The sequence below is a fragment of the Triturus cristatus genome, chromosome 4_2 (genome assembly GCF_964204655.1).
Source record: "Triturus cristatus chromosome 4_2, aTriCri1.1, whole genome shotgun sequence".
In the NCBI taxonomy this organism is placed as follows: Eukaryota; Metazoa; Chordata; class Amphibia; order Caudata; family Salamandridae; genus Triturus; species Triturus cristatus.
Genome location: NC_140586.1, coordinates 676,416,789 through 676,441,923, shown reverse-complemented (window position 1 = coordinate 676,441,923; position 25,135 = coordinate 676,416,789).

The window sequence follows — 25,135 nt, the reverse complement described above, 5'->3', positions numbered from 1 at the left end:
TGCTAGCCCTAGCCCTCCCTAGGCTTCTTTTTGATCTCTATTTTTTTCTCTACCTCGCCATAAGATCTTCAGTTGTTTTTTCGTCCACTCCCTGTTGTTTCCTTTCCCTCCCACAACAGCTTCTACCCCAAGCACTCCTTTGTTGCCCTTTGCTGGCAGATTGCTCCTGTATTAAAATGACTTTTTGCACATGTTTACTTTTTTTTCATTTACCACTTCATGATTGGCCTCAGCAATCTTGGAAAAGTATTAGAAACAAATATAAACAAAATGATGGATGCGTCATATCGTATGTGTGTGCAAACATTATCTGGATCAGTCGACGTAACATCATGGTGCAGAAATGTGCATGATTGATGATTGCACCTTTTCTCCAACGCTGCACAGCATGAGCAAAAACCATTTCTTTTTGCCACTGCTGAGTGGCATCAGCAAAAAATATTGATAAAGCCAATAGGTCAAAATGTTGCGACCTATTGGTTTTAATCTGCATATTTCTCTTTAACAGCCATCAATTATCTGCTTTTGTATTGTCCACATATACCACATACGTTTGTATCAAGTGTAACCTTTTCTGCTTATGCTGAGCTGCCAAAGGCGAGCCAAGTATTGTTTCCAGCAACAATTTTACCTAACATGGGGCATATTGTTTTGACTTTGTGGTGGCTCACCTCTCTTCAATAGATGAACATTCTCCGGTTCTGCAATGAGTATATCATGTTGGAGCTTCAGCAGGTATTAAGTCTCAGATATATATTTCATACATGAGATAGAAAAGAGCAAACAGTGGATTTTTGAGTGTTTACTGACAAGGGAGGACTGCCACTTTCAAGGGAAGCATGGGAAATTGTGCGATTTGATGTACATTAGATGCTAAGAAACATTAAGGGCTGATTACGATGGAGGTCGGAAAGCCTCTGACCTTTGGTCAGAGGCTTTCCGACGTCCATCGTCAGTTTCAATTCCTACCGGGAGATTATGTATCAGACGGTCCGAATTCAAACTGACCGGTCATTCCTGCTAGATTCCGACGGGCTCAAGGAGCCTGTTGGCCAGTTGGAACCGCTCGTAATCCCAAAGGGCTGGCATTTCCGCCCTTTGGATTACAAAGCGCAGGTCCATTAATGGTTTCCATGCCTGCCTGTCCAACATGGAAACCATGCCGTAACGCGTGTTTGGGGGCCCCCAAGAGTGCCCCCTTGTGTGTGCGGCCTCCAGTTGGGGGCCGAGGTGGCACCTCGAGGTGCCTGCCACGGGGTGCAGTGATGAACAGCACCTCACATTTCCCTATGGGAGCATGTATTATGGCCGGCTTATGACCATAATGCATGCTCCCATAGGGAAATGTAGGAATGCTACCAAGCAGTGCTCGGTCGCACCCAAATGAGGCGGTCGGTCCCAGGACGGAGACGGTGTTGGATGGACTTAAGTCTGCCCAACATCATAGTTAGGCACCAAGTACTCATAAAATACTAGGTAAGTCGAAGGGAAAGGGAAAATTGAATTTGTTCCCAATTTAGGTAAAAGAATATCTCATCAAAGTGGATTATTGCTCACTTTGTTTTGATGTCTATCATGGTTGTCGGAAAGTTATAGTTGCTGGTAAGGTAATTCCAATAATGCATCACAGTACATACAAGTATTGTTCAAGTTATTCAGTAAGATATGCAAATTCAAACATTTCCTCAACTGTGCACCCTCAGATCCATGGGGAAATGTAGTTAGATGTGACGTGAAAAGAGAATAGAGCAAAAGGCCTCTAATTATGTAAAAGCTTACTATCTGGCACTGTAAAATCATCAAACCACCCAAATCAGTCACAAGTTATACAAAGAATGATTGTCATAGCCAGAACCATAACTGTTAATGAGATAGAGTGTGCAGCAACAAGGGCATACAAAAAGCTTTGTAAAAAAAGAATAGGTAGCTCTGCAGATAAAAAAGGAGTATGATAATTTCTTCTGAGTGAGTACTGATGAACAGGTCCTTTTATACTACATTAAAATTTGTAGTAAAAGTAACCTGCCTCTGCAGTTGACTCATCATACATTGTAGTAAAGGACTGGGGACGAGATTTGAAAACAAAAAGGAGACATTTGAGTGGCATAGTAACACAAATACATTTCAGTGATAGTAAATGAAGAGTCAAGGGTCACAAAACCAAGACAAACTTAAAGTGACCACAACAAAATCTGAAACAAATAAAAATAGTGAAAAAAAAAATTGTGAAAAAAAACATTTTTGCATATATTTTAGGATCACAGTTGATCACGGTTATTGGTCGGTACAATCGCATTTCCAGTGAAGGTTTATCTTTTTTTGGGAATATTAATGTCTTGGCATTGGACCAGGAATCTGGTGGAAGTACGCCGTTAAAGATAGAAGCTACCAATAAAGTAAAAAAGGTATTTATCTGAGGGGCGATATTTTGTAAAACTCAACCGGGATATGATAGGCACCGGCCGCTTTCCCATCCGAAAGGCTTGCCAGGGCTTTAGCTATTTCATCCCATCCTGGAGATTCCTCAAGTTGGTCATGGTCTTCTACACTAAGCACCGTTAGAGTAATTTGGTCCAGATATTCCAAACTTTCATCCTCTCTCAATTTTAAGGGCCCTACATTGTCTTCAGAGTAGAGATTCTGGTAAAACTCATAGAATGCCTTGCGGATCTTAGTTGCATCCTTTGTGATCTCGCCAGAGCTGAGTTGGACTGATAGCATTTCACTGGCAGACACCTGTTGTCTGATTCTGAGGGCAAGTTGATGGCCAATGTTATCGCCACATTCGTATATTTTTTTCTCTAGCAGAAGCCCATTTCATAGCGGTTTTCTCAGCAAATATGGACCCTATTTCTGCCTTACTGGCTATTACTTCTATTTGAGCAGCTTCAATTTCGACACCCGATCTGACTGCCAAGATTAATTTTTCCTCTGCCTTCTTCATCTTATCGTGAGCCCTCATAAGCTGTTCTTTCACGTTTTTTTTCTTCCTTATAGAGTACCGCAAGGTTTCCCACGGATACCTGCCTTCATTGCGTTCCACACTGGTCTCACAGCTGCGGATGCTATATTAATTTCCAAAATCTCTTTGATCCACCTCTGCATATGTAGTCGATATCCTTCATCATAAAGTCAGGCTTTTTCGAAACTCCAGTTCAAGGTTTCCCCCCTGAGACCCAGCCTGCTAATGTTTAAAATGAGAGGATTGTTATCTTACATAAAGCGCGGGGCGATCTCTATAGAGCAACTTTGGAGTAGTGAGGATGAAATAAGAAAGTAATCTAGTCTAGCAAGGAAGAGGTGCGGGGCTAAGAAGTATATATAGCCTAGAAGAGTTGGTTTTAGAGTGGCCCAGACGTCACTGAGACCATGAGTTTGTATTAAGTTGAGTAGGGCCTGATGAACTTTGGGCTTCCTACCTGTATAGGGCCAGTGATCACTTGAGTTCCGATTACTAGTTAGATTGATGTTTAGGTCCCCAGATATTACCAATGGTAGAGGCCAGTAGGCAAGTTCTCCTGAGATCCAGTTAATAACCCCGGGATCATCAGTATTGCTCCTGTATATAGAGCATAGTGAAAAAACCAAGTTAGGGGGGAAATGGCATTTTGCAATAACCCACCTTCCAAGAGGATCAGATTTCACCATGCTTGAGATCAATGGGTGTCTATTTTGAACCAGAGCCCCTACCCCTCTTGTCCTTTCCCCCTGTGTGGTTTCTCCAATAACCCTATACCCCAAAGAGTTCAATAAGTGCTTCTGGGATCCCTCCACATGTGTTTCCTGAAGGATAACTACTTCAGCTCACAAAAAACGCATACCCTGAGCTACCCTCTGTCTTTTCATGGTGTCATTCAAAGCACAAATGTTAACAGACACAATTTTTAAGGAACATTGATTATTCATATTGATAAACTCTTTTGCTTTTCTCCTGAGTATACATCTTGGGCCATCATATATTTTGTATATCCCGCAGCATCCTGGTCTTTTTCTTTTCTTATATTCTTTTTCTTTACTTTGTTTTTTCCCCTTCTTTTTCTGCATTTTAATATTACCAGACGGTACCAAACTTTCAAATATCGTGATCCCCACCACCATCATATCGTGACCCCCCTCTCCCCCTGCCTCCCCCATAAATAGAGCAATCAGAGAGACCCTGAATGATGGTTGTCAGTAAGAGCTCCTTACCGCTAGGCCGCGCCTTATGTTTAACAGAAGAAATTATTGGCCTTGGACTATTGTACTATATATGTTTGAGCCCAAAAATAGGAGAGCCCTAAGTATCAAAGTACCCTGAATTATATATCTTGTAAGTAACTTCCCCATCGATCAGGTGTAATAAAGGAAAGACATTCCATTAAACTGGAACTACTTCCCTAACTTATCATACTTCACTTATAATGGTAGATTTCCTCTAGCCTTTACTTGCTACTTTTTTTTTCCTTAACCTCCCCCAAGTATTCCCCTGCCTTGACCTCAGACAAAAAGATTCGAGTGGACCCATTGAAAATAACTTTTAGTCTGGCAGGATTCATTAAAAACACTTAAGCGGCTAACTGTTGAAATGGGGTGATTAATTGGCGTAGATGCCATCTGCGCTCTACCGTTGTGAGGCAAAAGTCAGGTTTGGCGAAGAACATCACACCATTAACCTCCTTTAATGAATTCGGACGTGCCTGATCATACACAAATTGTCTGAGGAGGAAGTTCCCAAAGAACACTAAAAAAGCCCGGGGCTTTCCACCGGAAGGGCTGCTGCCACTTCGACTTTGTTTTAGATTGTAGGGGAAACGATGCGCTTGTTGGACTTCGTTGTCCCAGTTACAATTTGCTTGAGCCGGGAAAGTTTCATGTAGCAGCTTTACGATATATCACCTTGGGTCGTCTCCCTTCACTCCTTCCGGAATGCCTAGTAGGCAAAGATTGTTCCTGCGCTGCCGATTTTCTTGCTCCTCCATTTTCATCCTGACGTCTGCCAAACATGTGTCATGAGCTGACCCCTGGTTTTTTAAAGTGGTTCATTCCGTTTCTAGGCTCTCTGTGCGGCTTTCAACCATGCTGACCCGGTCGCTGGTGTCTGTACATATTTTGTCTAGCTTTCTCAAGCCCCCTTCTAGCTTTTTGGCTGCCCCCTTAGCGGCTCGATTATCAGAGTGAACCTCTTCTTGAAATTCTTTAATAGAAGCCAAGATTGAGGATAAGGAGGGTTCTGCCATAGTCCCTGTTGCTGATTTGATATTTTTCCAGATAGAAATCTGTTCTGCTTCTTCGCATGGGGGATAGGACATTTGCAAATCTGAGTAGTCCCATTTAAGTTGGCTTTGTCTCATAGGGGGGTTTTTGTTTTTCTGCTGGCGTTGCACTGTCCCTGTATTTTTTAGAAAGATCGATGCTAATGTCTTCGCTAGAACTAGTTTGGTCTCCATCAGAAGTTGTCATAGAATAGAAGTGTTCGCCATTGATCTCTGGGGTTCAGGGGGCTCTGAGGCCAGGATTAGGTTCTACTCTAAGAATACAGTCCGTAATACCTGTTACTAGGCATTTTGACCCAGTCTCGATTTCGACCAGCTGCTTGGTGGAACTTGAGGTTACGGGGGTTGGAAAGGCAGGTTCCGGAAAATTGAACCTGAGTCTATTGTGGATCTGGCAGCATCTTCAGATGAAGGAGTAATAGTGAACAGGTTAGTAGATAAGTTTGCTGAAGCCACCAGTCCCTCTGTGCTACTTTGATCTTCCGGGTGCTCGCTAAGAGATTGAGATGCCTCCCTCTGTACAAGCGTGCCGCTTTCTAGTGGCCCAGCCGGCCTTGGTTCAGGGTTCAGACTCCCCTGTGCAACTATGAGCGGGCGATCTAGTTCAGGTGCTACAGGGGGTGTAGAGCTTGGAGCACCGTCCAAAGCAGTGTCTAAATTAGGTGGTAATGCCTTGGGTCCAGTGAGCATCTGGACAATAGTTGGTTGAGAGCCCTCTTTAGCTCCCCCAGCACCCCCGCCGCCCCTGAGGTTCCCCGTGGCCCTTTTGAAGCAACTAGCTTCTCGTTTACCTTTGAGTGAGTTGTCCGGTGCCGCTGCTTCCCCAGGAGCGGTGTTGATTTGCGCAGGCTGGGCTGCCTTCAGCTTGTTGCTTTTCCCGGGTTTGGCCCCTCTAGACGACATCTTTGAGATCCGTAGCCGTCTTTGTGCTGATAGCAGTAATCCCGGAGTGAGCGCGAGCACGAGAGAAACAAAGTAGCACAGTATCAAGTGGCAAAGGATAAAGTGTAGCGCTCTTCTAAGAGCAGCGAGTTTCCAGCAGAGGAAAATAACTTTAGCATTTCCACAGGCTTGAAAACGAAGCCGATTCACTCGCGTCCTGCTCCCTCTCAGATTCAGCATCGTAGGTCAGTCCGCATAGCTGATGGTTGAAAATGCACGGCATGCGCGACTGAGCGACGTGGATTCACATTGACACCATCTTGCTCCCCCCTTCCATCGATATTTCAAAGAGGAATTCTTGATCAGAAAAAGCACAAAAGACTTCCCTGAGACAATGTTAAATTCCATCTAGTACAAGTATGGCGGGCACAGGACAAATCAAACTACGAAGCTCTTTGCCCAAGCTAAACATGGCCAGCATGTAATGTGTGGTGAGGTACTGCCAGAAGAGCGCATCTGAAGACCACACCAGGTGCACAGCAACTGCTGTGCATCGCCGCAGATCATACCTACTTGGTACAGCATTGAGTAGCCCTGGTCAAAACAGACAGGCGACCCTAGTAGTCACTTTGGATGGGCAATAGGGGCTGTGTGATTTGGTACTGGGCCTGGCTAAAGTCTGATCCAGTGCCCAGAGTCCCATGGGCACTTCAAAGCAGTGCCTTACTCCCTATGGGGCAGATTTATGAGCCCTGTGCGTCACTTTTGTGCCGCCGTTGCGTCACTTTTGTGACGCAGCGGCGGCGCAAAGCCAGCGCCATGTTGCGGCAGATTTACAACGTGACGCATCTAGGGAGATGCGTCACGTTGTAAAGCTTGCGCCACATGTAGGCATTCTGGTGCAGGGGGGGGGGCGTTCCGGCGCAGAAACGCCTCCTAAAAGTGGCTGAGTGAAATCTACAAGATTTCACTCAGTCACATTTGAGCCCATGCTGCGTCAAACCCCTGCGCCTGCTTGAAGCAGGCGTAAGGATTGACGCAGCATTGTATTGATAGGGCACCCCCGAGCCTTGCTGGAGCTGCGTCGTGCTTGCGACGCAACTCCAGCAATGCGCCACCTTTCCGACTGGAGATGCGTCACGCATCTGCCCATCCGAGTGCCACGGTGCGCCGCATTGTAAATGCGGCGCATCAGTGGTGGCGCAAGGGTGGCAGATGCGTCGCAACTCTTCTGGCACATCTCTGCTGATTAGCAGAGATGCGCCAGACGTCATAAATCTGCCCCTATGTTTGCTAGGCACAGCCAAAGATAATGCCCAGTGGGGTGGAGTCAAGAGTGTAAGGGGTCGGGCATGAGAACTTGGGTGTCACTTGTTATCTCGTGCGTGTGGTTCTGAGCAGTGCACTGGGGGAGAGTTATAGGCTCATAGCTCTCCAAAACTGGCAACATTTGGTGAGTTTAAAGTTATAGATTGTATCCACCCGAAACGTTTCTTCAAATTACATTTTTTTTCGAAGTATAAACGTGCACACACAAACGTGCAGAAAAATGCTAATATTTTAACAACTGGTTCCTTATTTGACACTTTATTTCCTAAATACGAAAGCGTTCTAATAATGTGTCCATTACCCAATTGGAATACTTGTATGGAGAAAAACAAAAGAGAAGTGGAACCCAGGGGATTGTATTCTATGACCTTCAGGTTACAGAGAGATATGGCAGTTGGTGTAGTAGGCCACTGAACTCTCGTTCATGAAAATATACATGATTAGCTGGAACTAAATATATGTTTAGATGGTTCCAGCTTAGGTAACTAAGGCATTTAATCATGCACTATGCCTCTATTAAACTTCACCTTGGCAAAAACAACTCCCAATGTCCTAAATAAAAATATTAAGAAGCTTCAATGAAACCAGAAAGACGGTACAGCATTTTGGTATTTTGCAAAGTAATTTTAGAACATATTATTGTTTGCAATTGGTAACCACAGGAATTAAACTCTCAACTGCAATCTACTTTGGAATGGGTTATACTTAATGGGTTGAGGCTTTCTAGTCAACATGCTGAAAAGGGATTGATTAATTTGTTGGCCAGCAGCAATGCTTAAATTTGTCCAAAGTCATCAGAGATTTTTTTCCATTGAATTGAGGAAAACCTGCCCTGTCGGATGCCAGCCGAGCAGTTACTTGCTTTGCTTTGCATGTTGCTAAGGAGAAGGGCTGTTTTTGCTTAGTCCCCTCTTCTGAGCTGTTTCACAACACTCTGTAATGTACATTGCCTTTACTTGCTCAACATCTGTTTTGGATTTTGGCTTTCAGGGCAGACTTTGAAAGCTCTGGGATTCTTCACCTCCAATCTTCGGTCTTGAATTAGGAGGGGCGTTTACAACAGCTGTCTGCCTCAGTAAATCCTCGTGATTTATTGTAGCCAAGGAGCATATAGTGAATGAGTGAGGGCCTGAGTGAGTTAGTATGTGACCTTGCATGGCACCAAGTGTGAGTCTTTCACTTCCAGGCGCTGTATATTACATTAATAACCAAATCAAATAACTCATGAGATTTGGACATTGTTTTTCACTCAGCAATTCAAATGGCCTGCTCTCCAGTCTCCACTTCAAATGCAAATAGAATTACTGTAAAGGATAGGCCTACCTCATTCACACTTTCAGGAGATGCTTTCAGAGGTTGTCTACGCAATACATACTGACATCAGGCGCTGTTTAGATGACCGAAGTTCACCAAAGAAGCCCAGGTTAGTATAGCCAATTACGTCTACGTCAAATGACATCCATTGTCTCCTTTGAGAAAGGAAAAAAAAATTGGGACAGTTCTGATCCCCAGATATCCCGAGATAGCAGAGTAATGCACAGTACATGTATCTGAGAGGTATTTAAGCCGCACTACTGTTTCCCCAGCTAAGTAAACTTTTTGACCTTCTCTTGGCCTGAAGACTCCTCCCTGGTCTTTGTTCAGCCCCTGGTCATTTTGGATTTGGATTCTGGAGGGAGAGCATCACTCATACTCAGTCTGCAATCGCTGGTGCATCATCCATGTGCACTGTTGATGATCGGGGAGGTGGTAGCTACAGGAGTAAAGGCCCATGTAGGCAGATGTTTTCCTTGGTTCTTATCCACCTTGTGCCACCCTTTTGTGTGGCAGTTTGTGTGTTTATGAGATGGTTGATTCAAATGCTTTTCTGCATCTTTTAAACGTATTTTGCTGGGGTAATTGTTGTCTAGAGCTCTTTATAATCAGCATTTTTAAAGTTTATTTTATTCTTTTTTTACAATGTCCATGTTGTTGTGCTGGTATTATGTTTATCTTGGTTCCATTTTTTACATTATTGATGCTGCTGTACCAGGGGTGTGTATAGAACCAAGGATAGGAGCAGGCACATTTTGGATATATATTTGTTAACCCATTTCTCTGCAATGTAGTAACATTTTGTTGGGGAGAAAGGGGATCAAGACAGGACAGTGCAGCTATTTTCTATTTGCTCTACATACTGCCTTCTTTGCCTGTCACATGGTTGACCATCATTTTGTGGAACCAGTGTGAGTGTGTCATAGATGGCCACTTTGTGCGATTTTGTGGGAACAGAGTGTGTCAAAGGTGGCTGTTTGCCTTTGTTCTCCATGTGTCCTTTTTTGCATGCCATGTGGTTGACCACCATTTTATGAGAGCATTATCGGTCACAAAAAAGTGATCTACCAAGAAATCATCCATAAAACATTTTTACCAGAAAAAAGTAAGTCAAGGGTTATCCAGAACAAATGCTGTCAACCCATTCAAAGAAATACATACAACGAAGGATGCCGATGTTTCAGTATTGTAATTAGAAGTGTCAATTTCAAGAGACTGATCAGTAGGCTGTATTCATACTCAAGGTGCTCCAAGTGACGGCACAGTGAGAAGTGAAAATCAGTGAGCCTTAGTGAAACATAACAAAGATGTACAAATATAGATGAATATTTACAGTATTTACATCTGTCCTGTACCATTGGAGTTTTTGATCAAAACAAATACAAAAACAATGAAAATGAAAATGAGCCTACCTTGACCTTTTATTCATTTCTGTGGCTTCCTATCTCTCAGTTGTTGCACTGAGTTGAGACTGACTACCTGTTTATCTTACTCTATATGTGACTACCTTATTTCTGTCCTAAAGAAGACCCAGAAAGATTAACCTTATTAGGGGTCGAAACATCAACACTGTATAGGCCATCCCGCAGCATTGGATACCAGATGCCCAAACTAAAATGCTTATTTTCATTGTTTTTGTACTTGTGTTGATCAAAAACTCCATGGGTACCGGCCAGCCTGTCTGCTGTAGCCTATTTGTTGATTTCAGTAGTCATTTGGATGCACTTGCATAGCCCACTAAGGATCACTTCTAAGTCTGTCAATTAAATCTATAGCAAAGAAAGTAAAGAAAATGCATGACATTTTCTCTGTGAGACCACAAGACTAATCCCAATAACCAACTATCAGGATAAGGTAAACTATAGTGCTTGTCAAAATGGAATTCAGCTGACGTATAATGGAAAAATACTTTGATAAGGACCCTGGAAAAATAGGAGAAAGGGGAAAGATAGCAAAGACACTGATTCAGAACCGTGCCAACAGCAACCAAAGTCTTGATGGAACCACTACTCAGTAATGTTGGCAAACACACAGAAAAACAAATAATTAGAATGTTGACAATCTATGCATGAAAAGATATAACTAATGAAGGAATAAATCTTACCTTTCACATAAGGACAGTCCAGTGACTAGAGTCCATCCTGCTAGGATATAGGCCTGAGGTGTATACGCCAAGAAGAGTGACTAAAGAGTAGCAAAACGGAGAATACAGTAACTCTAGAAGCATGGGATAGGAGCACAAGAAAGTGTCAGGTAAGAGTGAAAGTACATGTAACCAAGGAGGGAAGTTATGGGCTGGGAAATTATTGAGGAGAGCAATATTGGCCAATGAACTGATGAGGAAAGGAAGTAAAGTGCGAGTATGCAGTAACAGGTGATAAATTTGAGAGACAGTGGAACAACTGGGAAATGTTGCCAGGCGGCTTGCCAATGTTAAAGGTTCACTTATATCGTGGTGTTGCAGGGATTCTGCTCAGGAACAGAACTATGCTTGGAACCATAGAACATCAGTATGTAGGGAACGAGTCACTATCCCACCTCAGTATTCATGAGCCCGAGTCCGACTAGCTATAGTCCCTTACTTGCCCTCCTAACCTCACCAGAGAAATAAGTGAATTGGCACCCCCAGAACACAACACTCTTGACCCTCTCAGGGATCATGGTAACAGGACACACCCTTTGCTTTCTCACTTGTACTTGCCCACAATAAAATAATCAGGAGGCCCGATGGAAGTTTCAAATATTTATTTAAACTATTGTGCTCTGAAATGCAGTTTTCATGCCACAATTACAAAACAAATGCAAACTAAAAATACTGTTAGCATGGTTAACAAACCATATACCATGAAAAGCCCTGTCATGTTTTAAGACAGAGGGACATATGTACAAGCCCTTATTGCCACCGCAGTGTCACTTTTCTGGACGTTGTGGTGGCGATAGGGGCTGCGCCTTATGTACAAGGCAGCGTTAAGCCACTTAACGTGCCTTTTTGCTGCCTTGTACATGAGGCTCGCCTTCACGCTATGGTTAGCGTGAAAGGGGCGTGCAGTGGGCCCAGAGTACCCTAAGACCCCCTCCCATTCTACTAAAGCGAAATTATTATATATCAAAGATCTCTGGGATTAGTGGTGGACCCCGTCCCTTAGCATACACAGATGAATGTTTTACATCTCAAAAGAAGCAGTGATCTTGCTTCAGAACTCTTTCTCTATGTGTGTGTTTTTGCTCCTGTGCTCATCCGTCTGACAAGACGTGTGCACATAATCTACAGCTGTATTTTTGTGTTATGTCTAGGTGCTAGTCCCTGGCCAGAAAGAATAACAAGGGAAATTGTTATTTGACCTTGTCTGTGGTGTTCAGACTAAATGCCAAGGAAAGAACAGAACATGAAAACAAGTGCAGGTTCAGTGCGGAAATACAATGTGGCACCAAAGCAAGCATGTTTATATAGTAACATGTGCAAAAGAATATGAAGCCTACAATGTGCACAGTTGGGGTAACATAGGGAAAACTACAATGGGCCATGCAGGAAACCTTTGACAGTGGCTGTACTCCTCATGCCTTGAAAGATCCGACCCCTAACCTATAAATGAGGATATGAGTTACCAGCATCCCGTTTTCCAGAATGTTGAGGCTTGGCCTCTTCAAATATTGTACTGTAGGTGGGAACCAAGTACTTTACCCTAACTTCTTTCCTATTGTTGACACCAATAATCACCAATAAACACTGGATTAACCACTAACCTTGGATTCCGGAGCAGCGTGCTCTTCAGCATCAAGACAGGAGTAGTAAGCTCTAAATAAATGCAATTATATTAAAATACAATTTTGGAAGTGTGAGAACAAGCTAACACCCAAACTCTGTCGATAGTTATTTTTTCCTCACTTTTTCTGTTCAATGAGTTTTCACTATGCACCATCCCTATACTTGTAGATATTTGACCGTACACCTCTGCTCTCATCGCATCTGGATCAAGGCCACCAAAGAACTTCTCATCAACCTCCTCAGCACAACCACTCCGCCAACACCAACGGAGGCCGCCACCACAGCACGCAACCTCCACCGATGAATCTCCAACTGTGCTGACACCCTGGCACCCCTCAAGAAAAGACCACGCAAGCAACAATCCAAGAAAGCCAGCTGGTTCACTCCCGCTCTCCACGAGTCCAGACGCACTTGCAGATGACTCGAGAAGAGATGGAGGAACAACAAAACCCCAGAAACTCATACAACCTTCAAATCCCCCATCAACGCACACCACCTCCTCCTGAAAATCACAAAGAAAACGGCCCTCCATGCCAGAATCAACACCAATGCACACAACAGTAAAGAACTCTTTGCCATCATCAAGGAGTTCACCAGGCCCAACAGCGAGACCACAGATGTTCCTCCCTCCCAAGACCTCTGCAACAAACTCGGCACCTTCTTCCACCACAAGATCAGGAAGATCTACGACAGCTTAAACACCTTAGACCCGGCCACTTCACCCACCACCATCACACACAACCACACCACACACAACAGACCGTGCTCTGCTGGACCCCGCTCACAACAGTGGACACACTCAAGACCATGAAGAGCATCCACGCAGGAGCCCTGATGGATCCTTGCCCTTACCGCATCTTCCACAGAACAGCCGCCGCCATCGCCCCAAAGCTTCGCCGCACCATCAACTGCTCCATTGAAACCAGCACCTTCACCGACGACAGCAAACATGCCGCGAGCAACCCCCTGCTGAAAAAGTAGTCCTCAGACCTGACAGACCTCAAGAACTTCTGATCCATCTCACTCCTTCACTTACCAGCCAAGGTCATCAAGAAGGGCATCAACGCCCCACTCTCTGAGTTCATCGAAGTGAACCACATCCTGGACAACTCCCATTCCGGCTCCTGAAGCAACCACAACACGGAGACCTAACTCCTCACCATCACCAATGGCATCTGCTCCCTCCTCGACCAGGGGTGAGACTGCAGCTTTCATCCTACTAGACCTCTCGGCCACATTCGACACCGACTCCCACTGCACCCTAATCACGAGACTCCACGAAGCTAGCATCGGTAACAAGACCCTGCACTGGATCCACTCCTTTCTCACGAGCCAGACTCAGCGAGTTAGCCAACCACTGTTCCTCTCAGAACCTACAGAGATCAGCTGTGGAGTGCACCAGGATTCCTCCTTGAGCCCCACCCTCTTAAACATCTACATGGCCCCACTCACAGCCATCGTAAGAAGTCATGGACTTAGCATCTTCTCCAATGCTGACGACACCCAGCTGATCCTCTCCCTCACCAACGAACCCACAACCGCCAAAACCAACATCCACATTGGAATGAAGGCCGTTGCTACCTGGATGAAAAACAGCTGACTCAAGCTCAACTCGGACAAGACCGAAATACTCATCCTGGGACCCACCCCTTCAACCTGGGACGACTCCTGATGGCAGCCGCTCTGGGATCACCCCATAGCCCGACGGACCAAGCACACAACCTCTGTATCACACTGGACTCATCGCTCACAATAAACTGCCAAATCAACACAGTTTCCTCAGCCTTCTTCCATACGCTCCACCTGCTTCCGAAAACATTCAGATGGATCCCCACCGAATCCAGAAAGACGGTCACCCACTCACTCATCACCAGCAGACTCGACTACGACTAAGCCGGTGTCTCCCAGAAACTGCTCAAGAAACTACAGAACGTTCAAAACGCCGCAGCCAGACATGTCCTTGACAACCCCGCCAAAGCCGCATCACGCAACACCTCCGACAACTCAACTTTGCTCCCAGTACACAAAATAATCACCTTCAAGCTCCTCACTCACGCCTACAAAGCTCTACATGACGAAGGACCAACAAACCTAAAGCACCGCCTCGCATTCCACGTACCTACCAGACAACTCTGCTCCGCCCAACTCGCCCTAGCCTCCATCCCCAGGATCCTCAAGACCATAACCAGAGGAAGCTCATTCTCCTACCTCGCCACCAAGACCAGGAACACCCTGCCCCTCAACCTCAGGCAATACGCGTCACTAACCCAATTCAAGTAGGACCTCAAGAACTGGCTCTTAGAATGATCTTCTACCAAATGCGACCAGGAACCCCCCACCCCCAGTGCCTTGAGAGTGAGACCCTCACAGGTGAGTAGCCGCCCTATACAAGCCCCTGACTGATTGAGGTATTAATCCTTTTAGGCAAATATTGAGCACAGATGATACACATTTAGACAGAAATGAGGAAGTGTATGTATTTTTCTAAGTGGAAGTGCTCACGCAGTGCATTTCAGTTCATGTTTTCTGGACTATCTTCTGACCCATTCTTAACTAATTGTGAATCCTATTGTGTGAGAGTATTTTACATTTTAGGTTTGTAAAAGTGCACAAGTCAAGCTCACTTAATATTGGAAAGGAAGGTTTCTTTCTCTTTCGCAGGAGGAGGCAGTATTTATTTGAATCATTCCAGAGATTTCTCAAACTTGCATTCTCCTCACATTGATACAATGAGAAAAATGTATGTTATTGCATCACATACAACAACATTGGAAGTCATAACATTGTGACCACTACATCAGGGGTCACTACAGCCAGAGAACGGGATACATCCTTTACCACAATGGCGTTACAACGAAGGAACGTTTACCACGCAACACTTACCTCGTAGACGTCTTCACCACGCGTTCTTCTTCAACGAACATCTTTACCACGCAAGTCTTCTTCCGCCTTCATCGTCTGCTACGTCCTGCGTTAACGTCATTAGTGTAGTCCTTTTTTACTGTCTAAGGTGTTGAAGACGCGAGTTAAAGGAAAAAATTAGAAAAAAAAGGGGGGTGGGGGGTCCCCCCCACCCCAAATAAATAAAAAAAAAATAACGTGGGGAAGGACAGGAAATCGACGTCGTTTTATGAGAAAGGAAGAACAAAGAGACGACGTGAAGAGGAAGGGAAATACAAATTTAAAATACATATATATATATATATATAGAGGGTAACGGGAAGGGATAATTAAAAAAAGTATTGGGGGAAGGGGGATCACATAAGGGTACAGGGGAGGGGTATAACCTTTACCAAGAGTATTCCATTACCATGCAAGTATGCGTGGTAAAGGAATATTAGTGGTAAAGATTATGCGAGGAAAAATCATTCCGTTGTAACGCATGCGTGGTAAAGGCATGCGTTGCAACGGAATTCGTTGTAACGACATATATTCCCAGAGAACTATTACTCTACTGGTATGGTAATATTTCTAATGTAAATATAATGTACCAAAATTGGTCTTTCACATACTTGATCAGGTGCCTCCTACTTTCTGGTCTGAGCATGCAAACAATGTTGGACATTTAGGTGCCGATTCCGATCCGTTAAAAAAATTTACCGTACGACTCGTATCCGTATTTTTTTACGTACGAATCGTACAAGTACCGTACAAACTGCGAAGTACGATTTGGACGTGAAAAATACATACGAATTGCGTCGGGAAAATGGTCCGAGAAGGAGCCGTAAATTTTTACGTCCGAATAGCGTCGGGAAAAGTGTCCGATAGGGAGCCGGACATTTTTACGTGCAAATCGTAAAACAGAAGTCCGAGCGCGCAAGTACGATCCGTACCACCCGTCCGAATACACAACTGCATGTAAAACGCCCCGTACGGAGCGAACGCTGTAGCCTACATGTACACGGGTAAACTTGTGCCCGAATACGAGTCATACAGCCCCCCTCACCCTGCACATGTCAGCACCGTACCCCCGTATGTCAACACCGTACCCCCCCTCCTCACCGTACCCCAACACCGCAGCACAGCCCCGCACCTGTACGCACTGTACCCCAACACCGTAGCCCAGCCCCGTACCTGTACGCGCCGCACCCCAACACCGTAGCACAGTCCCGTACCTGTACGCACCGTAGCACAGCCCGCAACTGTACGCGCCGCACCCCAACACCGTAGCACAGCCCCGCACCTGTACACACCGTACCCCAACACCGTACCCCAGCACCCTTACCCAGCATCGCGTATATGTACGGACCGTACCTACGCGAAAAAGACTCGTACAGAACCAGGACACTGTAAAACAGCACAAGGAGGGTCAATTCGACTCGCACAACACCACAAAACACGTCAACATGACAAAATACATCTCGATGACTGACCTGCCACATCCAAACAGGCAAACAGAGGACCAAATCACAACCACCTCTTATAACACACCCACCACAAATTCAAACACAGCCACACCCACAAATGGACCAATAAAAAGGGCCCACACACAGAACCCATGAGCCATTGCAACAGACCCACTGCTCACAGACACCACAGACAAACAACTGCACCTTACTCACACCTTAACTACACCTTCACTTACACACCTTCACACAACCTCCTTCACAAACACCCCCTCTTCACCTTCACACACACACCGTCACATTCACACTCACAACCATCCACACCCACACCCCACACCATGCCCACTGACAAGAATCCAAAGTTCACAACGGCGGAGCTGGAGCTCCTTGTCAACAAAGTCATCAGAGTCGAGCCACAGCTGTTTGGAACATTGGTCAGACAGACCAGCATAGCCCAAAAAACCTGTGGCAGAGGATCGTCGATAAGGTGAATGCTGTTGCGCCCATCCGAAGGACCAGGCATGAATGCCAAGCCAGGTGGTACGATCTGCGCAGGGCAGTCAAGAGGAAAATGAACGAGGAATACGCCCAGAGTAACATCACTGGAGGCGGGCTGCCCCGCAGACCCGTACATTACCATCCCTGGGAGGAGAAGGTGATACCCACGCTTCCGCCGGTGGGAGTACACGGAGTCGAGGGAGTCGCAGAGCCTGGTGAGTACACAAACAACTCACGTAACATGGGGGCAATGGCATCCACACCCCAACTACAACAAATGCACTCACCTACCCCCAAGCCCTCACCGCACACAACCACACCCTAAAAACCACGCTCATGCCACTAACGTCTCCATGCCCCATTCACAAATAAAGCCAATGCCATGTCCCAGGCCACACCTACCACAAACCCAAGACTGGATGTCCGGGATGCTGGGAGGGTGGGGCTCACACAACACATTGTGCAACTCAGAACCAGACACCAATGCCCACAGCCCATATGGCCTAGGTACATACCCATGCACCATGCCCAATGCACAGGGACTGGCAAAGTAATGACAAGGTAGCTGACACTTGGCCCTGCTGTAGGCAGCACAAGGCCCTCCTGTGACCACTGTACACTCAAACAACAACTCCACTAGCTCACATACCCAGCACAGGAACTCACACACACTGTCATGACAGCATGCACCATGAGGGGACAGACACATCACCTGGGAGACCCAATCACAAATCACACTACACACAACAGAAGGCCTGGTCACACCCCCCCTCACACAAGCACACACCCCCGGGGCAGGCAACGGATTTACCCACTCTCACAATGGACATGTGACACAACAAGACCAATCCATAGTCAAATAAGCATCCCAGCCAAAAATCTACTGCCAAACACTCAGGAGCACATACCAATCTGTCCCCCGCAACATACCCATCCCCAAGTGTACATTGAGAGGAATGCTAGGCACATCCAACCACCTGGAGGAACTGTGACTACTTGAATATGTATGAAACATGGATGTGGCATGAAACAGCATTAACATTGTCTCTCTCTCACACACAGGGCAACGTCATCGACCTCCCCCCAACAATGGGGGGGGGGAGCAATCACAGTCCCAGGCTCAGCGTGATGATGATCCCACCGGCAGCGACGACTCTCACCACTCCGTGGATGACCCAGACCAACCTGGCCCCTCTGGTGCCCATGCCCCTGCAGCACCTGCATCAGGTACATCTGTGCCAACCCCCACCCCGATTCCTTCCACATCCCATAAGACACCCAGGAGCCCTGCTCGCACCAAACAACACAGCCAGTCTGACCAGGAGGGACAAGGTTCTCCGGGCACCCAGGAGGAGGCAGACGACCACGCTAATGCCATCCCTCAGGGGTCCCATAGACCCGATGTGCCCACAACGGCAGGCCAGGCTCGTGTGGGCAGGGATGGTGGGAGTGGAGGCAGGCGGAGGCGAGAACCTGACCAGCCAGCTGAGGGAACCGGTATGGCACACATGCGCCACATCCTGGACACATACCGGCGTGACACCAGGGGCATCAGCCAGGTTGTGTCGAGCCTCACAGACATCAAGGGGACCCTCGACGAGATGAAGAACCTGCAGGCCGAGCAACATGCCAGTCAACAACAACACCAAGGATGGATGGAGGCAAGACTGGCTGAGCTCCTGGCGGTGCAAACGGACATGAGCCGTTCACTCCGTCGGATTGCCGACAACATGGGCAACCCTCCCTGTGACACCAGGCGAAGACCAGCACCAGCCACAGGGAGGGAGGAGAAGGAGGAGGATTCCTCCGACGGAGCATCACAGACATCGTCAAGGCCTGCATCTGAGGGTCCCCCCAGGAAGGTGGGTCGTCCACGGAAAAGACCGTGAGAGTCAGCGGACCATCCACATCTCCCAGGTCACCTGGCCTGGCACCTGGCCCTCTGGCGCAACAGCACCACCTCACCCAATGACATTCTCTGCCACATGGACTTGCTGGTCACAGTCTGACCAATGATGACCAACACTGTGGTCTGGACTCTGATGACTCCAACTGACAAGGATGCCATCTCCCCCTGTGAACTTTGGATTCAATGCACCCGGTAGAGCACCTTACTTCACCCACCAAAAGACTTACCCCACCAAAAATAAATACTTAATTTTGTCATGAGATGTTGCTGTCATTTGGCATTATTCACCAACATATGTGTGTGTAAATGTCAAACTATGCCTGAGTGTTGAAATAACTCCACACATCCATACCCTGGGATCGGAGTCTGGTACAGGACAGACATGGGTCACAATGTATCATTCAATGCAGACATGGAGCACAATACTCACCTGTGATGGCCTCAAGCTGCTGAGGGGGTGCTAGGGAAACTGTGAGGACACACCTATTTGGAAGAGTAACATTAAGGCGTAGAGGTCATGCCTCATTTGGTGGTACCCGGGGAGGGAGTCCCAGGTATGTGTTCCCAGGTGGGAGAACTATGTCCTGCATGCAGGAGTACGGTGGATCAGAAGAATGGTGGCCAGGTCAAGGTTGGATGCACAGGGATGGCACTACGGGGTCTCGGATGACAGTAGTACAAGGTTGGTTTTGGGTCAGGGTTGTGGCCTGCCTCCTGAGTGTGGGTGAGGAGTCTGAAGGTCATCCTGCAGCACACAGTGATCCATTGCAGCTATCTCTGATGGACGGTGATGTGGCTGGGGCGTGGGATGTTGACGCTGAGGTGTGCAGATGCAGCCTGGATGTGGACAAGTGTCACTGGATTTTGGACACGGCTGCTCCGTAGAGGGCAGGGCAGTATTTGACACGGATGTTGTCGTGGACCTGGGGGATGGTCCGTCTTACCTTGGAGTGGATCTATCTGGGGATCATGTGCATAATGCTGAGGGTGTTGCAGTGTGAGGTACAGATGCTGGTGATTACCATGGCAAATTAGAACAAGCAATCCATGATGCACAACATCTTGTGTGCGTGGACACTGGGTGCCTGTGCGGGGCTTCTGTGGGTGGGACACAAGCAGTTGACCCAGCTGTAAGGGGACAATCCTCAGATGTTGACCTCAGTCCTGTACAAGTCCAGCCTCAGGTGGCTGCTGTTCTGCCATTCATCTATGGATCCCGTGCAATCTTGAATATTGGAACTGGAAATGTCTGCGTCCTTGGTGAGGGTGAGGAGCGCCTGGCTGTCAATGGCATGCGAGTTGATGATGAGGTCGTGTGCGCATGTGATGGTGGATAGGGGGGTCCTGGACACATTGTAGATTGACACGCTGAAAGATGATACCTGTGCCATGTGCCTCACGACGAAAGCATACTACATGCAGAAGCCTTGAGTCCCACTCCCATGGCCTTGCAGAGGTACAGATCCGGTGGGGAGTAGGAGGGACATGTCCTGGTGGGTGTGACAGGTCCTGGAAGGCGTGGCAGTGCTGTGTAGGCAGTCGGAGTTGCACACTCATCATGCAAAGGTGTTGTGTGTGCGCTCAGTGCATGCCTGAGAGCAGGCGGGAGATGTGTGGATGGTCCTTGCTTGGAGGGTGGCTGCAACATCACACTGTAGTGTGATGTGGGTAATGCAAGAACCTGAGGGTCGTGCAATGTGCATGTTGCATGTGCAGACGGTCCAGCCTTTGGTACCGCGTGGCCGCAACTGTGGCACAGACAAGCCGAAGACAGCCAAATGTATGTGTTGTGGGAGGAAGGGAGGAGCACCTTTGATGTGTGTGTGTTGCCAAATCTGGAAACTACGTGTGCCCTTGCTGCAGTGGCTGCAACAGCAGGCGGCATGTCCTGGGAATTATGCCACAATATCCACACAAAGACTAGGATGTCAGAAAGGACTACTGCAACAGGTGTATGTCAAGGAAGGAGTTACCGGTTTGCAATGGCACACCCAGAGACAAAGGATGCACAATCACCAAAGATGACTGACACCGGATCATGAAACTGAAGGCCGAGCTGCGCACAGGAAACACACCCCAGAAGGTGTTGACAGCCCGTGGGGGGGGAAGAACATGCCAAAACACATACACAGCCATGGACATCATGCACAATAGAGAATCAAATACATGAAGAACAGCATGCAGGTTGCTAATCTACACATAGACTCATATGCACAATCCTTGGCAACCATGCCAGAGATGCTGCATGCACAGTGGCAAGAGACCTGCATTGACAGAGATGAGGCACCTTGGAGGCTGAGGAACACCTTTATTACTCAGGCTCACACCTATGCAAAAGCATCAACATTAACAGACTCACAGGTCTATTGGATTAACATGTGGGACCTACACCGGACACCCCCTTTGCACCACAGATGCTGTAAATCCATTGTACTGGCACACAAGTGAAGGGGTTGAGCCAAACATCCCCTGCTGCACACGGAGGGGCTGCAATTCCCCATTGAGCATCATATGGGGATGTCCCGCAATATGTCCACCCGTAGCCTCCCGTATGTTTCAAAGGAAAGTTGTACACACATTGATGCCTTCATCACAAACCACAATCCCATAACAGATGACTGTCACAAAGTGTGACTATCAATTCATGTGAGTCATGCCACATGTCATGTGCCCCATGGTGAGTCGACATGTATGCATAGTAACATAACCTGCACAGGAGCAGTGCCCACACATTACAAACAACTACCACACCCAAAAAGCCCTGCTGCAATCCTTACCCAAAGGAGAATTTCCACCATGTCCGTGCATGTAATGCTGATTCAGCACACGTTGCATTACTCATGAGGAATAGCAGGAGCACAACGATGCCACGAGCAGACAGCATGCGCAACTACCTGGGGATGAGAGACACACAAGTAGTGAGGAAAAACATAGTCATCCGCATGCATGGTCATGTACTCTACATGAATAAGGTTGACACCATGCAGTTGTCAATTGAGTGTGTCAGCTAAAATGTGTGGAATGACATCAGCACTCGAGTGACACATCAGCACACACCTCAAAGTCACTTAGCATACAGTCAGCTGGACACACACATTGCAACACATGCCACACAAGGCTCAAAGCATGCACACTCAGACCCAGGGACTCCCCATTATGAGAAGAAGTTGCGTATGAGCTGACTCCGGATGTCCTCCTCCTCCTCCTTCTCCTCACTTGCCTCATGACCAAGGCCGTCATCCTCCACGGGTGGATGTTCCTGCTCATCGGGATCCAGGATGAGTGGCACAGCTTTCTCCACTGCCATGTTGTGCAGCATGCAGCACACGAGGAAGATTTTGCAGACCATCACCGGTGCATATGGGAGGGACCCGCCGGTCTTGTGGAGGCACCGGAATCGTCTCTTCAGGAGGCCAAACGTCCTCTCAATCACTCGCCAGGTCTTCCCATGGGCGTTGTTGTAACGGTGATCTGCAGCTGTTCTGGGGTTGCGGAGAGGCGTCACCAGCCATGGCATGTTGGGATAGCCAGAGTCCCCTACATGGAAACATCATGTAAAGAAGTGGGTCAGGAGATGCCGTCACATACTAAGATACCGCAGAATACTGGACAAACAGAGTCTACTCACCAACAAGACATGCTCGTTCGTGTGCAGCTGCAGCATCATTTCTGGCACCCTGCTATGCCTCATGATGTAGGCAGCGTGTGCTGACCCTGGAAAACGTGCACAGACATGGGAAATCCCCATGTTACCAAGACACACCACAAGGGCATTAATGGAGTGGTAATGTTTACGGTTACGGAAGGCTACCTCCTGTGCCTGTGGTGGTACCAAAGCCACATGTGTCCCATCAATGGACCCAATTACATGGGGCATCCCTCCCAGGGCATAGAACTCACCTTTGATACCTGTCAACTGCTCACGAGTTGGAAAATGGATGAATTCATCCAGGTGCTCCAAAATGGCTTCTAAAACATCATGCAGGACACGGCTGAACATAGTCTGAGACATGCCACCCACATCAGCTATGGTTAATTGAAACGTACCGGTGGCCAATAAATGTAGGGCTGCCATCACCTTCATCTTGGGGGTCAGCGCAGTCGGATAACTGTGTCGCGGTTGGAGGTGTGGTGCCAGCCTGTTTGTGAGGTCCACAATTAACCGTTGGGGGAATCGGTAGCGGCGTATGCAGTCACGTTCCCTCATGGCAGCCAAGTCTGGCATTGGTCGGGGGAGAGGCGGTGCCCTGCAGAAAATTGGAAGGAATAACGAAGATTGAGTACATTACTACACCAATGTCAATGAACTGAGCATATGTTCAACAGCTAATACACATATGCCACATACAGAGTCTGGTCTGTGCAATACATCCTGCACATGTATGCCAGGCAGGTGATACTCCTACCAAGAGCCAGCTACAAACATGGATTGTCAAGGTCTAGATGACATGCCATGAAAGTAGCTGTGGGCCAGTGTGAGTGAACAGCCAGACACATTACAGGAGTGACATACATCCACATATGTGCATTTGAAGGAGGTCATCTCATACAGACAGCTGCCGGCAAGCTAGACGCACAGGTCACATGTCATGGAAAAAGGACAGACCACACACCTTGCCATGAAGGGGTACATGTCAAATATGATCACACAGACATTGAGACTACGCAGATATGTCCTAAGCTCGCAAGTCCCTGTTAGATGCATACAGACACACGTCACGTGTTATTCCACATGTGTCCTGGTGTGCGTAATAGTGTGACATGGGCATCTACACACAGACACATGTTGGATGCAGCTACAGCAGATGGTGTTGACGGAACACCAACAGCAAGATCATGGGAACACATGACACACACATGACATAGTCACATCGTGGAACGTTGGTAGTGAGATGTCAGGTGTCATCATCCGTGTACCTGGCATCAAGGGACATTTGCGGGCGTTGGGGACTGTGCCATGCCAGTGATGCAGTGCTTTACAAGTTTGAAATACATGCACACATGTAAAAGGTGTGAACGGGAAGTGCGCCACATGGTGCCCCATCACACATGACATGTGTACACAGGTCATCACACAACTATTGGGTTAAAACATGAGGAGACATGTGCCAGCTCACTGCCTGACACACCTAGGCCCTACACATGATGCACTGCACTGCACTGACAATGACTTGCTGTCCATCATTGTGCGAGTCATACACCTCCATTCCTTTCTTGTGCGCCTCCTATCACCAGTGTAAGCTGTGAAACGCACCGTACACACGCTCTGAGGGCGTGTGTACGGTCGTATCACAATATGGGGTTTGGGTAGGAGTACGCGTGTGTGCAAGGACCGTACACACGTACGTGTACACACTGGTCCTATCCCCATGGTAGTGTTGGCGTAGGCGTACGCCATAGAGATACGGCTCGTACCCACGTATGTACGGCCCGTAGCACTATGGCGTAAGCCTACGGCAACATTACCATAGTGCTACGGGCCTAACACACGCGGGTACGGCCCATAGCACTAGGGTAGTGTTGGCGTAGGCGTACGCCATAGAGATACGGCTCGTACCCGCGTATATACGGCCCGTAGCACTATGGCGTAAGCCTACGGCAACACTACCATAGTGCTACAGGCCCTACACACGTGGGTACGGCCCGTAGCACTAGGGTAGTGTTGACGTAGGCGTACGCCATAGAGATACGGCTCGTACCCGCGTATGTACGGCCCGTAGCACTATGGCGTAAGCCTACGGCAACACTACCATAGTGCTACAGGCCCTACACACGCGGGTACGGCCCGTAGCACTAGGGTAGTGTTGGCGTAGGCGTACGTCATAGAGATACGGCTCGT